Below are 16134 nucleotides of genomic sequence, written 5' to 3'. Positions count from 1 at the left end.
CAGGTGTATAACAGGTGTAGGGTGTATAACAGGTGTATATACAGGTGTATAACAGGTGAATAGCAGGTGTATAACAGGTGAATAACAGGTGTATAACAGGTGTATAGCAGGTGTATAACAGGTGAATAGCAGGTGAATAACAGGTGTATAACAGGTGAATAACAGGTGTATAACAGGTGAATAACAGGTGTATAACAGGTGAATAACAGGTGTATAACAGGTGTATAACAGGTGTATAACAGGTGTATAACAGGTGTATAACAGGTGAATAACAGGTGTATAACAGGTGTATAACAGGTGTATAACAGGTGTATAACAGGTGTAATATGTATAGGTGGTGTATAACAGGTGAATAGCAGGTGTATAACAGGTGTATAACAGGTGATAACAGGTGAATAGCAGGTGAATAACAGGTGTATAACAGGTGTATAACAGGTGTATGTATACAGGTGAATAACAGGTGTATAACAGGTGAATAACAGGTGTATAACAGGTGTATAACAGGTGTATAACAGGTGTATAACAGGTGTATAACAGGTGTAATAACAGGTGTATAACAGGTGAATAACAGGTGTATAACAGGTGTATAACAGGTGAATAAGGTGAATAGCAGGTGTATAACAGGTGTATAGCAGGTGTATAACAGGTGTATAACAGGTGTATAACAGGTGTATAACAGGTGTATAACAGGTGAATAACAGGTGAATAACAGGTGTATAACAGGTGAATAACAGGTGTATAACAGGTGTATAGCAGGTGAATAGCAGGTGTATAACAGGTGTATAACAGGTGTATAACAGGTGTATAACAGGTGTATAACAGGTGTATAACAGGTGTATAACAGGTGTATAACAGGTGTATAACAGGTGTATAACAGGTGTATAGCAGGTGTATAGCAGGTGAATAACAGGTGTATAACAGGTGTATAGCAGGTGTATAACAGGTGAATAACAGGTGAATAACAGGTGTATAACAGGTGAATAACAGGTGTATAGCAGGTGTATAACAGGTGAATAGCAGGTGTATAACAGGTGAATAGCAGGTGTATAACAGGTGTATAACAGGTGAATAACAGGTGAATAGCAGGTGTATAACAGGTGTATAGCAGGTGTATAGCAGGTGTATAACAGGTGAATAGCAGGTGTATAACAGGTGTATAGCAGGTGTATAGCAGGTGAATAACAGGTGTATAACAGGTGAATAGCAGGTGTATAACAGGTGTATAACAGGTGTATAACAGGTGTATAGCAGGTGTATAACAGGTGTATAGCAGGTGAATAGCAGGTGTATAGCAGGTGTATAACAGGTGTATAACAGGTGTATAGCAGGTGTATAACAGGTGAATAACAGGTGAATAACAGGTGTATAACAGGTGAATAGCAGGTGAATAACAGGTGTATAACAGGTGTATAGCAGGTGTATAACAGGTGTATAACAGGTGAATAACAGGTGTATAACAGGTGTATAGCAGGTGTATAACAGGTGTATAACAGGTGTATAGCAGGTGAATAACAGGTGTATAGCAGGTGTATAACAGGTGTATAGCAGGTGTATAACAGGTGTATAACAGGTGTATAACAGGTGTATAGCAGGTGAATAGCAGGTGTATAACAGGTGATAACAGGTGTATAGCAGGTGTATAACAGGTGAATAACAGGTGTATAACAGGTGTATAACAGGTGAATAGCAGGTGTATAACAGGTGTATAACAGGTGTATAACAGGTGTATAGCAGGTGTATAGGGTGTATAACAGGTGAATAACAGGTGTATAACAGGTGTATAGCAGGTGTATAACAGGTGAATAGCAGGTGAATAACAGGTGAATAGCAGGTGTATAGCAGGTGAATAGCAGGTGAATAACAGGTGTATAACAGGTGTATAGCAGGTGTATAACAGGTGTATAACAGGTGTATAACAGGTGAATAACAGGTGTATATAGCAGGTGAATAACAGGTGAATAACAGGTGTATAACAGGTGTATAACAGGTGAATAGCAGGTGTATAACAGGTGTATAACAGGTGAATAGCAGGTGAATAACAGGTGTATAGCAGGTGTATAACAGGTGAATAGCAGGTGATAACAGGTGTATAACAGGTGTATAACAGGTGTATAACAGGTGTATAGCAGGTGTATAACAGGTGTATAACAGGTGTATAACAGGTGTATAGCAGGTGTATAACAGGTGTATAACAGGTGTATAGCAGGTGAATAACAGGTGTATAACAGGTGTATAACAGGTGAATAACAGGTGAATAACAGGTGAATAACAGGTGTATAACAGGTGAATAACAGGTGTATAACAGGTGAATAACAGGTGTATAACAGGTGAATAGCAGGTGTATAACAGGTGTATAACAGGTGTATAACAGGTGAATAGCAGGTGTATAACAGGTGAATAGCAGGTGAATAACAGGTGTATAACAGGTGTATAGCAGGTGTATAGCAGGTGTATAACAGGTGATAACAGGTGTATAACAGGTGTATAACAGGTGAATAGCAGGTGAATAACAGGTGTATAACAGGTGATAACAGGTGTATAGCAGGTGTATAGCAGGTGAATAGCAGGTGAATAACAGGTGTATAGCAGGTGAATAACAGGTGTATAACAGGTGATAACAGGTGAATAACAGGTGTATAGCAGGTGTATAGCAGGTGATAACAGGTAGTATAACAGGTGTATAACAGGTGAATAGCAGGTGAATAGGTGTATAACAGGTGTATATAACAGGTGAATAACAGGTGTATAGCAGGTGAATAACAGGTGTATAGCAGGTGAATAACAGGTGTAAGCAGGTGTATAGCAGGTGTATAACAGGTGTATAACAGGTGAATAACAGGTGTATAACAGGTGAATAACAGGTGTATAACAGGTGAATAACAGGTGTATAGCAGGTGTATAACAGGTGTATAGCAGGTGAATGTATAGCAGGTGTATAGCAGGTGAATAACAGGTGTATAACAGGTGAATGTATAACAGGTGTATAGCAGGTGAATAACAGGTGTATAGCAGGTGAATAACAGGTGTATAACAGTGTATAACAGGTGTATAGCAGGTGTATAACAGGTGTATAGCAGGTGAATAGCAGGTGAATAACAGGTGTATAACAGGTGAATAACAGGTGAATAACAGGTGTATAACAGGTGTATAGCAGGTGAATAACAGGTGTATAACAGGTGTATAACAGGTGAATAGCAGGTGTATAGCAGGTGTATAGCAGGTGAATAGCAGGTGAATAGCAGGTGTATAACAGGTGTATAGCAGGTGAATAACAGGTGTATAGCAGGTGAATAACAGGTGAATAACAGGTGAATAACAGGTGTATAACATAACAGGTGTATAACAGGTGAATAACAGGTGTATAACAGGTGTATGAATAACAGGTGTATAACAGGTGTATAGCAGGTGAATAGCAGGTGTATAGCAGGTGAGGTGAATAACAGGTGTATAACAGGTGTATAGCAGGTGTATAGCAGGTGTATAACAGGTGTATAACAGGTGTATAACAGGTGAATAACAGGTGAATAGCAGGTGAATAGCAGGTGTATAACAGGTGAATAACAGGTGTATAGCAGGTGTATAACAGGTGAATAGCAGGTGTATAACAGGTGAATAGCAGGTGAATAGCAGGTGTATAACAGGTGTATAACAGGTGAATAACAGGTGAATAGCAGGTGTATAACAGGTGTATAACAGGTGTATAACAGGTGAATAACAGGTGAATAGCAGGTGTAAACAGGTATAGCAGGTGTATAACAGGTGTATAGCAGGTGAATAACAGGTGTATAACAGGTGTATAACAGGTGAATAACAGGTGTATAGCAGGTGTATAACAGGTGTATAACAGGTGAATAACAGGTGTATAACAGGTGAATAACAGGTGAATAACAGGTGAATAACAGGTGTAACAGGTGTATAACAGGTGAATAGCAGGTGAATAGCAGGTGTATAACAGGTGAATAACAGGTGTATAACAGGTGTATAGCAGGTGAATAACAGGTGTATAGCAGGTGTATAACAGGTGTATAACAGGTGTATAACAGGTGAATAGCAGGTGTATAGCAGGTGTATAACAGGTGTATAACAGGTGTATAACAGGTGTATAACAGGTGAATAACAGGTGTATAACAGGTGAATAACAGGTGTATAACAGGTGTATAACAGGTGTATAACAGGTGAATAACAGGTGTATAACAGGTGAATAGCAGGTGAATAACAGGTGTATAACAGGTGTATAGCAGGTGTATAACAGGTGTATAACAGGTGAATAGGTGAATAGCAGGTGTATAACAGGTGTATAGCAGGTGTATAACAGGTGTATAGCAGGTGTATAACAGGTGTATAACAGGTGTATAACAGGTGAATAGCAGGTGTATAACAGGTGAATAACAGGTGTATAACAGGTGAATAGCAGGTGAATAACAGGTGTATAACAGGTGTATAACAGGTGAATAACAGGTGTATAACAGGTGAATAACAGGTGTATAACAGGTGAATAACAGGTGTAACAGGTGTATAGCAGGTGTATAGCAGGTGTATAGCAGGTGAATAACAGGTGTGAATAACAGGTGTATAGCAGGTGTATAACAGGTGAATAGCAGGTGAATAGCAGGTGTATAACAGGTGAATATCAGGTGAATAACAGGTGTATAACAGGTGTATAACAGGTGAATAACAGGTGAATAACAGGTGAATAACAGGTGTATAACAGGTGTATAGCAGGTGTATAACAGGTGAATAACAGGTGAATAAGGTGAATAGCAGGTGAATAGCAGGTGTATAACAGGTGAATAGCAGGTGAATAACAGGTGTATAAGGTGAATAGCAGGTGAATAACAGGTGTATAACAGGTGAATAACAGGTGAATAGCAGGTGAATAACAGGTGTATAGCAGGTGTATAGCAGGTGATAGCAGGTGAATAACAGGTGAATAACAGGTGTATAACAGGTGAATAACAGGTGAATAGCAGGTGTATAACAGGTGTATAACAGGTGAATAGCAGGTGAATAGCAGGTGAATAACAGGTGTATAAGGTGAATAACAGGTGAATAGCAGGTGTATAACAGGTGTATAACAGGTGTATAACAGGTGAATAACAGGTGTATAACAGGTGTATAACAGGTGAATAACAGGTGTATAGCAGGTGTATAATGAATATAACAGGTGTAATGAATAACAGGTGAATAGCAGGTGAATAACAGGTGTATAACAGGTGTATAACAGGTGTATAGCAGGTGTATAACAGGTGTATAGCAGGTGAATAACAGGTGTATAGCAGGTGTATAACAGGTGTATAACAGGTGAATAGCAGGTGAATAAGGTGAATAACAGGTGTATAACAGGTGAATAACAGGTGTATAGCAGGTGTATAACAGGTGAATAACAGGTGTATATCAGGTGAATAGCAGGTGAATAGCAGGTGAATAACAGGTGTATAACAGGTGTATAACAGGTGTATAGCAGGTGTATAACAGGTGAATAACAGGTGTATAGCAGGTGTATAACAGGTGAATAGCAGGTGTATAACAGGTGAATAGCAGGTGATAACAGGTGTATAGCAGGTGTATAACAGGTGAATAGCAGGTGAATAACAGGTGAATAGTGTATAACAGGTGTATAGCAGGTGTATAACAGGTGTATATCAGGTGAATAACAGGTGTATAACAGGTGTTAACAGTGTATAGCAGGTGAATAGCAGGTGAATGTATCAGGTGTATAGCAGGTGTATAACAGGTTATAGCAGGTGAATAACAGGTGAATAGCAGGTGAATAGCAGGTGTATAACAGGTGTGTATAACAGGTGAATAACAGGTGTATAGCAGGTGATAGCAGGTGAATAGCAGGTGTATAACAGGTGTATAACAGGTGTATAACAGGTGTATAGCAGGTGAATAGCAGGTGTATAACAGGTGAATAGCAGGTGAATAACAGGTGTATAGCAGGTGTATAGCAGGTGTATAGCAGGTGAATAACAGGTGTATAACAGGTGTATAACAGGTGTATAGCAGGTGAATAACAGGTGTATAGCAGGTGTATAACAGGTGTATAACAGGTGTATAGCAGGTGAATAACAGGTGAATAACAGGTGTATAACAGGTGTATAACAGGTGAATAGCAGGTGAATAACAGGTGTATAGCAGGTGTATAACAGGTGTATAGCAGGTGTATAACAGGTGTATAACAGGTGTATAGCAGGTGAATAACAGGTGTATAACAGGTGTATAGCAGGTGTAGGTGAATAGCAGGTGAATAACAGGTGAATAACAGGTGTATAACAGGTGCATAACAGGTGTATAACAGGTGTATAACAGGTGTATGTATAACAGGTGAATAACAGGTGTATAGCAGGTGTATAACAGGTGATAGCAGGTGTATAACAGGTGTGAATAGCAGGTGAATAACAGGTGATAGCAGGTGTATAACAGGTGTATAACAGGTGTATAGCAGGTGAATAACAGGTGTCCAGCAGGTGATAACAGGTGCATAACAGGTGTATAACAGGTGTATAGCAGGTGTATAGCAGGTGAATAGCAGGTGAATAACAGGTGTATAGCAGGTGAATAGCAGGTGAATACAGGTGAATAACAGGTGTATAACAGGTGCATGTATAGCAGGTGAATAACAGGTGTATAACAGGCAGTAACCTCAGGTGAATAACAGGTGTATAACAGGTGAATAGCAGGTGAACAGGTGTATAACAGGTGAATAGCAGGTGAATAACAGGTGTAATAACAGGTGTATAACAGGTGTATAACAGGTGAACAACAGGTGTATAACAGGTGTATAACAGGTGAATAACAGGTGAATAGCAGGTGAATAACAGGTGAATAACAGGTGTATAACAGGTGAATAACAGGTGTATAACAGGTGTATAACAGGTGTATATAACAGGTGTATAACAGGTGTATAACAGGTGAATAGCAGGTGTATAACAGGTGTATAGCAGGTGTATAACAGGTGAATAGCAGGTGAATAACAGGTGTATAACAGGTGAATAACAGGTGTATAACAGGTGTGAATAACAGGTGATAGCAGGTGAAATACAGGTGAATAACAGGTGCATAACAGGTGAGATAACAGGTGTATAACAGGTGAATAACAGGTGTATAACAGGTGAATAACAGGTGTATAACAGGTGTATAACAGGTGTATAACAGGTGAATAACAGGTGTATAACAGGTGTATAGCAGGTGTATAACAGGTGAATAGCAGGTGAATAACAGGTGTATAACAGGTGAATAACAGGTGAAAACAGGTGTAAGCAATAGCAGGTGAATAGCAGGTGTATAACAGGTGAATAACAGGTGAATAACAGGTGTGCAGGTGTATAGCAGGTGTATAACAGGTGAATAACAGGTGTATAACAGGTGAATAACAGGTGTATAACAGGTGAATAACAGGTGTATAACAGGTGAATAACAGGTGTATAACAGGTGTATAGCAGGTGAATAACAGGTGTATAGCAGGTGAATAACAGGTGAATAACAGGTGAATAGCAGGTGAATAACAGGTGAATAAGGTGTATAACAGGTGAATAGCAGGGTGATAGCAGGTGTATAACAGGTGATAGCAGGTTTATAACAGGTGAATAGCAGGTGAATAGCAGGTGAATAGCAGGTGAATAACAGGTGAATAACAGGTGTGAATAACAGGTGTATAACAGGTGTATGAAACAGGTGAATAGCAGGTGTATAACAGGTGTATAACAGGTGTATAACAGGTGAAAGAGGTGAATACAGGTGAATAGCAGGTGTATAACAGGTGTATAACAGGTGAATAGCAGGTGAATAACAGGTGTATAACAGGTGTATAACAGGTGAATAACAGGTGAATAGCAGATGTATAGCAGGTGAATAACAGGTGAATAGCAGGTGAATAGCAGGTGTATAACAGGTGTATAGCAGGTGATAACAGGTGTATAACAGGTGTATAACAGGTGTATAACAGGTGGTATAGCAGGTGAATAGCAGGTGTATAACAGGTGTATAACAGGTGAATAACAGGTGTATAACAGGTGTATAACAGGTGAATAACAGGTGAATAGCAGATAACAGTGTATAGCAGGTGAATAACAGGTGAATAGCAGGTGAATAGCAGGTGTATAACAGGTGAATAACAGGTGAATAGCAGATGTATAGCAGGTGTATAACAGGTGTATAGCAGGTGTATAGCAGGTGTATAACAGGTGTATAGCAGGTGTATAAGATAACAGGTGTATAACAGGTGTATAACAGGTGTATAACAGGTGTATAACAGGTGTATAACAGGTGAATAGCAGGTGTATAACAGGTGAATAGCAGGTGAATAAGGTGAAGAGGTGTATAACAGGTGTATAACAGGTGAATAACAGGTGAATAGCAGATGTATAGCAGGTGAATAGCAGGTGTATAGCAGGTGAATAGCAGATGTATAGCACTCTATTCTCATGTTTCAGTTCAAGGTTAACTCGGTTTCCAATACACACTTGTACCAGTGTCTAACAGGACAAATATTATTATGTTTAAAAGTAGTGCGCTTCATAGGATATGGTACAGTTTGGGTCGCAGATGACAGCCTAGGTGAAATGAGTCATTTCAACAACTGTTGTGGGATGCCACCTACTGGCCATTTTATACATATCAGGTTCCATTTTACATCAGGTTCCATTTAATATCAGGTTCCATTTTACATCAGGATCCATTTTATATCAGGTTCCATTTTACATCAGGTTCCATTTTACATCAGGTTCCATTTTATATCAGGTTCCATTTTATATCAGGTTCCATTTAATATCAGGTTCCATTTTACATCAGGTTCCATTTTACATCAGGTTCCATTTTACATCAGGTTCCATTTTACATCAGGATCCATTTTATATCAGGTTCCATTTTACATCAGGTTCCATTTTATATCAGGTTCCATTTTATATCAGGTTCCATTTAATATCAGGTTCCATTTTACATCAGGTTCCATTTTACATCAGGTTCCATTTTACATCAGGTTCCATTTAATATCAGGTTCCATTTTACATCAGGTTCCATTTTACATCAGGTTCCATTTTACATCAGGTTCCATTTTACATCAGGTTCCATTTTATATCAGGTTCCATTTAATATCAGGTTCCATTTTACATCAGGTTCCATTTTATATCAGGTTCCATTTAACATCAGGTCCGACAGTTCCATTTTACATCAGGTTCCATTTTACATCAGGTTCCATTTTACATCAGGTTCCATTTTACATCAGGTTCCATTTTATATCAGGTTCCATTTTACATCAGGTTCCATTTTATATCAGGTTCCATTTAATATCAGGTTCTATTTAACATCAGGTTCCATTTTACATCAGGTTCCATTTTACATCAGGTTCCATTTTACATCAGGTTCCATTTTACATCAGGATCCATTTTATATCAGGTTCCATTTTACATCAGGTTCCATTTTACATCAGGTTCCATTTTATATCAGGTTCCATTTTACATCAGGTTCCATTTGATCATTGTGGATGCACCCCTTGTTTCACACAGGGAAAAACAGTAGACGAGGTCATGTATGGCAGGGTGACTGATACACAGGGTTGATCTTTTGATCTTTACAGATAACAAAAACATATATATTGCAGCGACCCGCACAGACAGCTGTGTGTTATGTGTTAGGCAAGGAGGTGGTTGTGTTGTACTGACCAGTACCCGGTGTTCCCCCGACATGTCAATCAACCTGCTATCTGCCAATCACGGGAATGCCTGGAATGTTCTGATGCCGGGCATCCTGGTGGTTGGCGGAGTGGCGTGGAGGGGGGTTGGGCAGGGGGGGTGGAGCATTGGAAGTTAAGACCAGGTTCAGCCTTTGTTCTCTCTCTCTTACGTCTGGGCTTCACAAGAGAAGGTCACGATTGGCTTGTGGGTTATCTGTCATCTATTTGGCGTGTGCTACGGCCCAAACAGTAGCCTGTGTTAAGTTGGTTTAATAAACCGTCAATTCGCAAACTCAAGCCTCTGTCTGGACAATTGTTCATTTATGATCTAGTCAGGTCATTACAATATATATACATAACAACATGGATTTGATGCACTCCTTTGAACTGCTATCAAAATGATCAAAATGGTAGGTGATAATCCTCACCTTTTTACACCATACACATCTTGTCAATAAACTATCATCTTTAATGGTGGAATGCACCTTTTCAGTTTATTTACGAACTGTAGGAGCAGTAGAAGAAGAAATAGATTATTTTGACTGCCCATGCTGAAGCAGAAGCCCAGGTGATGAGCTCTCCAGTACATCGACGTGCCACACTCGTCCTACAGCGTCTCCTTGTGGACAACACGAGGAGATACATCTAAATACTACTTGTTGTGCATACAATGGCCAGATGGTGGCGCCAAATAACAGTGACATTGATGGAGCTAAAACATTTCTAATACCGAGGGTGCCCTGTCAGCTGTCACCCAGGTCATGAATGGCCTAAAACTCAGTTCTCTTTTGGCTTCTATCAACGGTCTATTTTAAATTAATGGGACATAAGCAATTAAATTATTTCAAAGAATAACATTGTTTACTTGAAAAAACGAATTTGCTAATTTTAGTAAGGAAATACAAAAATGAAGAAACACTCAAATTCAGTAGAGACAGAGGAGCTTTGGTTTATAGTTAATCCAGTGTTTGAAGCTCTAATGCACCTTTCAGAGAGAGGTTGCAGTTCCTATCCACACAAATATTTAGTTAATATCCTATGATCTCCCCAATACAGATACTACAGATACTCCCCACTACAGATACTACAAATACTACAGATACTCCCCACTACAGATACTACATATACTACAGATACTACAGATACTACAGATACTCCCCACTACAGATACTCCCCACTACAGATACTACCCACTACAGATACTACAGATACTCCCCACTACAGATACTCCCACTACAGATACTACAGATACTCCCACTACAGATACTCCCCACTACAGATACTCCCCACTACAGATACTCCCTACTACAGATACTACAGATACTACAGATACTCCCTACTACAGATACTACAGATACTACAGATACTACAGATACTCCCACTACAGATACTACAGATACTCCCCACTACAGATACTACAGATACTCCCACTACAGATACAACAGATACTCCCCACTACAGATACTCCCTACTACAGATACTCCCCACTACAGATACTCCAGATACTACAGATACTCCCACTACAGATACTCCCACTACAGATACTACAGATACTCCCTACTACAGATACTACAGATACAACAGATACTCCCCACTACAGATACTACAGATACAACAGATACTCCCCACTACAGATACTCCCCACTACAGATACTACAGATACAACAGATACTACAGATACTCCCAGATACTACAGATACTACAGATACTACAGATACTACAGATACTCCCCACTACAGATACTACAGATACTACAGATACTACAGATACTCCCACTACAGATACAACAGATACTCCCCACTACAGATACTACAGATACTACAGATACTACAGATACTCCCACTACAGATACTACAGATACTACAGATACTACAGATACTTACAGATACTACAGATACTACAGATACTCCCCACTACAGATACTACAAATACTACAGATACTCCCACTACAGATACTACATATACTACAGATACTACAGATACTACAGATACTCCCCACTACAGATACTCCCACTACAGATACTACCCACTACATATACTACAGATACTCCCACTACAGATACTACAGATACTACAGATACTACCCACTACAGATACTCCCCACTACAGATACTCCCCACTACATATACTACAGATACTACAGATACTACAGATACTACAGATACTCCCCACTACAGATACTCCCCACTACATATACTACAGATACTACAGATACTCCCCACTACAGATACTACAGATACTCCCCACTACAGATACTACAGATACTCCCACTACAGATACTACAGATACTCCCCACTACAGATACTACAGATACTACAGATACTCCCCACTACAGATACTACAGATACTACAGATACTCCCACTACAGATACTCCCACTACAGATACTACAGATACTCCCTACTACAGATACTACAGATACAACAGATACTCCCACTACAGATACTACAGATACTACAGATAGATACTCCCACTACAGATACTCCCACTACAGATACTACAGATACAACAGATACTACAGATACTACAGATACTCCCACTACAGATACTACAGATACTACAGATACTACAGATACTCCCCACTACAGATACTACTACAGATACTACAGATACTACAGATACTACAGATACTACAGATACTACAGATACTACAGATACTCCCCACTACAGATACTACAGATACTCCCCACTACAGATACTACAGATACTACAGATACTACAGATACTCCCACTACAGATACTACAGATACTACAGATACTACAGATACTACAGATACTACAGATACTACAGATACTACTACAGATACTACAGATACTACAGATACTACAGATACTCCCACTACAGATACTACAGATACTACAGATACTACAGATACTCCCAGATACACTACAGATACTACAGATACTACAGATACTACAGATACTCCCCCACTACAGATACTACAGATACTACAGATACTACAGATACTCCCACTACAGATACTACAGATACTACAGATACTACAGATACTACAGATACTCCAGATACTACAGATACTACAGATACTACAGATACTCCCATACTACAGATACTACAGATACTACAGATACTACTACAGATACTACCCACTACAGATACTACAGATACTCCCCACTACAGATACTACAGATACTCCCCACTACAGATACTACAGATACTACAGATACTACAGATACTACAGATACTACAGATACTACAGATACTCCAGATACTACAGATACTACAGATACTACAGATACTACAGATACTCCCCACTACAGATACTACAGATACTACAGATACTACAGATACCCCCACTACAGATACTACAGATACTCCAGATACTCCAGATACTACAGATACTACAGATACTCCCACTACAGATACTACAGATACTCCCCACTACAGATACTCCCACTACAGATACTACAGATACTCCCCACTACAGATACTCCCACAGATACTACAGATACTACAGATACTCCCCACTACAGATACTACTACAGATACTACAGATACTACAGATACTCCCACTACAGATACAGATACTCCCACTACAGATACTACTAGATACTACAGATACTACAGATACTACAGATACTACAGATACTCCCCACTACAGATACTACAGATACTACAGATACTACAGATACTCCCCACTACAGATACTACAGATACTCCCCACTACAGATACTACAGATACTACAGATACTCCCCACTACAGATACTACAGATACTACAGATACTCCCCACTACAGATACTCCCACTACAGATACTACAGATACTCCTACAGATACTACAGATACTACAGATACTACAGATACTACAGATACTCCCCACTACAGATACTACAGATACTACAGATACTACAGATACTCCCCACTACAGATACTACAGATACTACAGATACTACAGATACTACAGATACTCCCCACTACAGATACTACAGATACTACAGATACTACAGATACTCCCCACTACAGATACTACATATACTACAGATACTACAGATACAACAGATACTCCCCTACTACAGATACTACAGATACTCCCCACTACAGATACTACAGATACTACAGATACTCCCCACCACAGATACTACATATACTACAGATACTCCCACTACAGATACTACATATACTACAGATACTCCCCACTACAGATACTACATATACTACAGATACTACAGATACTCCAGATACTACAGATACTCCAGATACTACATATACTACAGATACTACAGATACTCCCCACTACAGATACTACAGATACAACAGATACTCCCCACTACAGATACTCCAGATACTACATATACTACAGATACTACAGATACTCCCCACTACAGATACTACAGATACAACAGATACTCCCCACTACAGATACTACAGATACTACAGATACTCCAGATACTACCCACTACAGATACTACAGATACTCCCCACTACAGATACTACAGATACTACAGATACTACAGATACTACAGATACTCCAGATACTACAGATACTACAGATACTCCAGATACTACCCACTACAGATACTACAGATACTCCCCACTACAGATACTACAGATACTACAGATACTACAGATACTACCCACTACAGATACTACAGATACTACAGATACTACAGATACTACAGATACTCCAGATACTACAGATACTACAGATACTACAGATACTACAGATACTACAGATACTACAGATACTCCCCCACTACTACAGATACTCCCCACTACAGATACTACAGATACTACAGATACTACAGATACTCCCCACTACAGATACTACAGATACTACAGATACTACAGATACTACAGATACTCCAAATACTACAGATACTACAGATACTACAGATACTCCCCACTACAGATACTACAGATACTCCCCACTACAGATACTACAGATACTACAGATACAGATACTACAGATACTACAGATACTACAGATACTCCCCACTACAGATACTACAGATACTCCCCACTACAGATACTACAGATACTACAGATACTACAGATACTCCCCACTACAGATACTACAGATACTCCAGATACTACAGATACTACAGATACTACCCCACGCACAGATACCCACTACAGATACTCCCCACTACAGATACTACAGATACTCCCCACTACAGATACTCCCCACTACAGATACTACAGATACTCCCCACTACAGATACTACAGATACTCCCCACTACAGATACTCCCCACTACAGATACTACAGATACTCCCCACTACAGATACTCCAGATACTCACTACAGATACTACAGATACTCCCCACTACAGATACTACAGATACTCCCCACTACAGATACTCCAGATACTACCCACTACAGATACTACAGATACTCCCCACTACAGATACTACACTACAGATACTACAGATACTACAGATACTACAGATACTACAGATACTACAGATACTCCCCACTACAGATACTCCCCACTACAGATACTACAGATACTCCCCACTACAGATACTCCCCACTACAGATACTACAGATACTCCCCACTACAGATACTACAGATACTCCCCACTACAGATACTCCCCACTACAGATACTACAGATACTCCCCACTACAGATACTCCCCACTACAGATACTACAGATACTCCCCACTACAGATACTACAGATACTCCCCACTACAGATACTACAGATACTACAGATACTCCCACTACAGATACAACAGATACTCCCCACTACAGATACTCCCCACTACAGATACTACAGATACTCCCCACTACAGATACTCCCCACTACAGATACTCCCCACTACAGATACTACAGATACTACAGATACTACAGATACAGATCCCCACTACAGATACTACAGATACTCCCCACTACAGATACTACAGATACTCCCCACTACAGATACTACAGATACTCCCCACTACAGATACTACAGATACTACCCCCCACTACAGATACTCAGATACTACCCACTACAGATACTACAGATACTCCCCACTACAGATACAGATACTACCCACTACAGATACTACAGATACTCCCCACTACAGATACAACAGATACTACCAGATACACTACAGATACTACAGATACTCCCCACTACAGATACTCCCCACTACAGATACTACAGATACTCCCCACTACAGATACTCCCCACTACAGATACTACAGATACTCCCACTACAGATACTCCAGATACTACCCTACAGATACTACAGATACTCCCCACTACAGATACTACAGATACTACAGATACTACCCACTACAGATACTACAGATACTACAGATACTCCCCACTACAGATACTACAGATACTCCCCACTACAGATACTCCCCACAGATACAGATACTACAGATACTCCCCACTACAGATACTCCCCACTACAGATACTACAGATACTCCCCACTACAGATACTACAGATACTACAGATACTACAGATACTACAGATACTACAGATACTACCCACTACAGATACTACAG

The 16134-nt window shown here is 39.7% G+C and overlaps 2 long non-coding RNA genes across 4 annotated transcripts; both read left to right on the top strand.

Annotated features, from left to right (window-relative positions):
* The first annotated feature begins 335 nt into the window (after nt 1-335).
* LOC127915671 (uncharacterized) lies at nt 336-8294 on the top strand. 3 transcript variants are annotated; one of them, XR_008091565.1, is made up of 3 exons: nt 336-381; nt 2196-2250; nt 8258-8294. It is a non-coding gene; the product is annotated as an uncharacterized LOC127915671 (long non-coding RNA). The 3 variants fall into 3 exon arrangements; XR_008091564.1 differs by lacking the exon at nt 8258-8294 and adding an exon at nt 3576-3631; XR_008091566.1 differs by lacking the exon at nt 8258-8294 and adding an exon at nt 2361-2397.
* Nucleotides 4061-7218, top strand: LOC127915669 (uncharacterized). Its single transcript, XR_008091560.1, has 3 exons — nt 4061-4076; nt 5454-5508; nt 7104-7218. It is a non-coding gene; the product is annotated as an uncharacterized LOC127915669 (long non-coding RNA).
* Nucleotides 8295-16134: the final 7840 nt, after the last annotated feature.

Source organism: Oncorhynchus keta, chromosome 35 (genome assembly GCF_023373465.1).
Source record: "Oncorhynchus keta strain PuntledgeMale-10-30-2019 chromosome 35, Oket_V2, whole genome shotgun sequence".
Lineage (NCBI taxonomy): Eukaryota > Metazoa > Chordata > Actinopteri > Salmoniformes > Salmonidae > Oncorhynchus > Oncorhynchus keta.
This window is presented reverse-complemented; position numbering and strand designations above follow the sequence as displayed.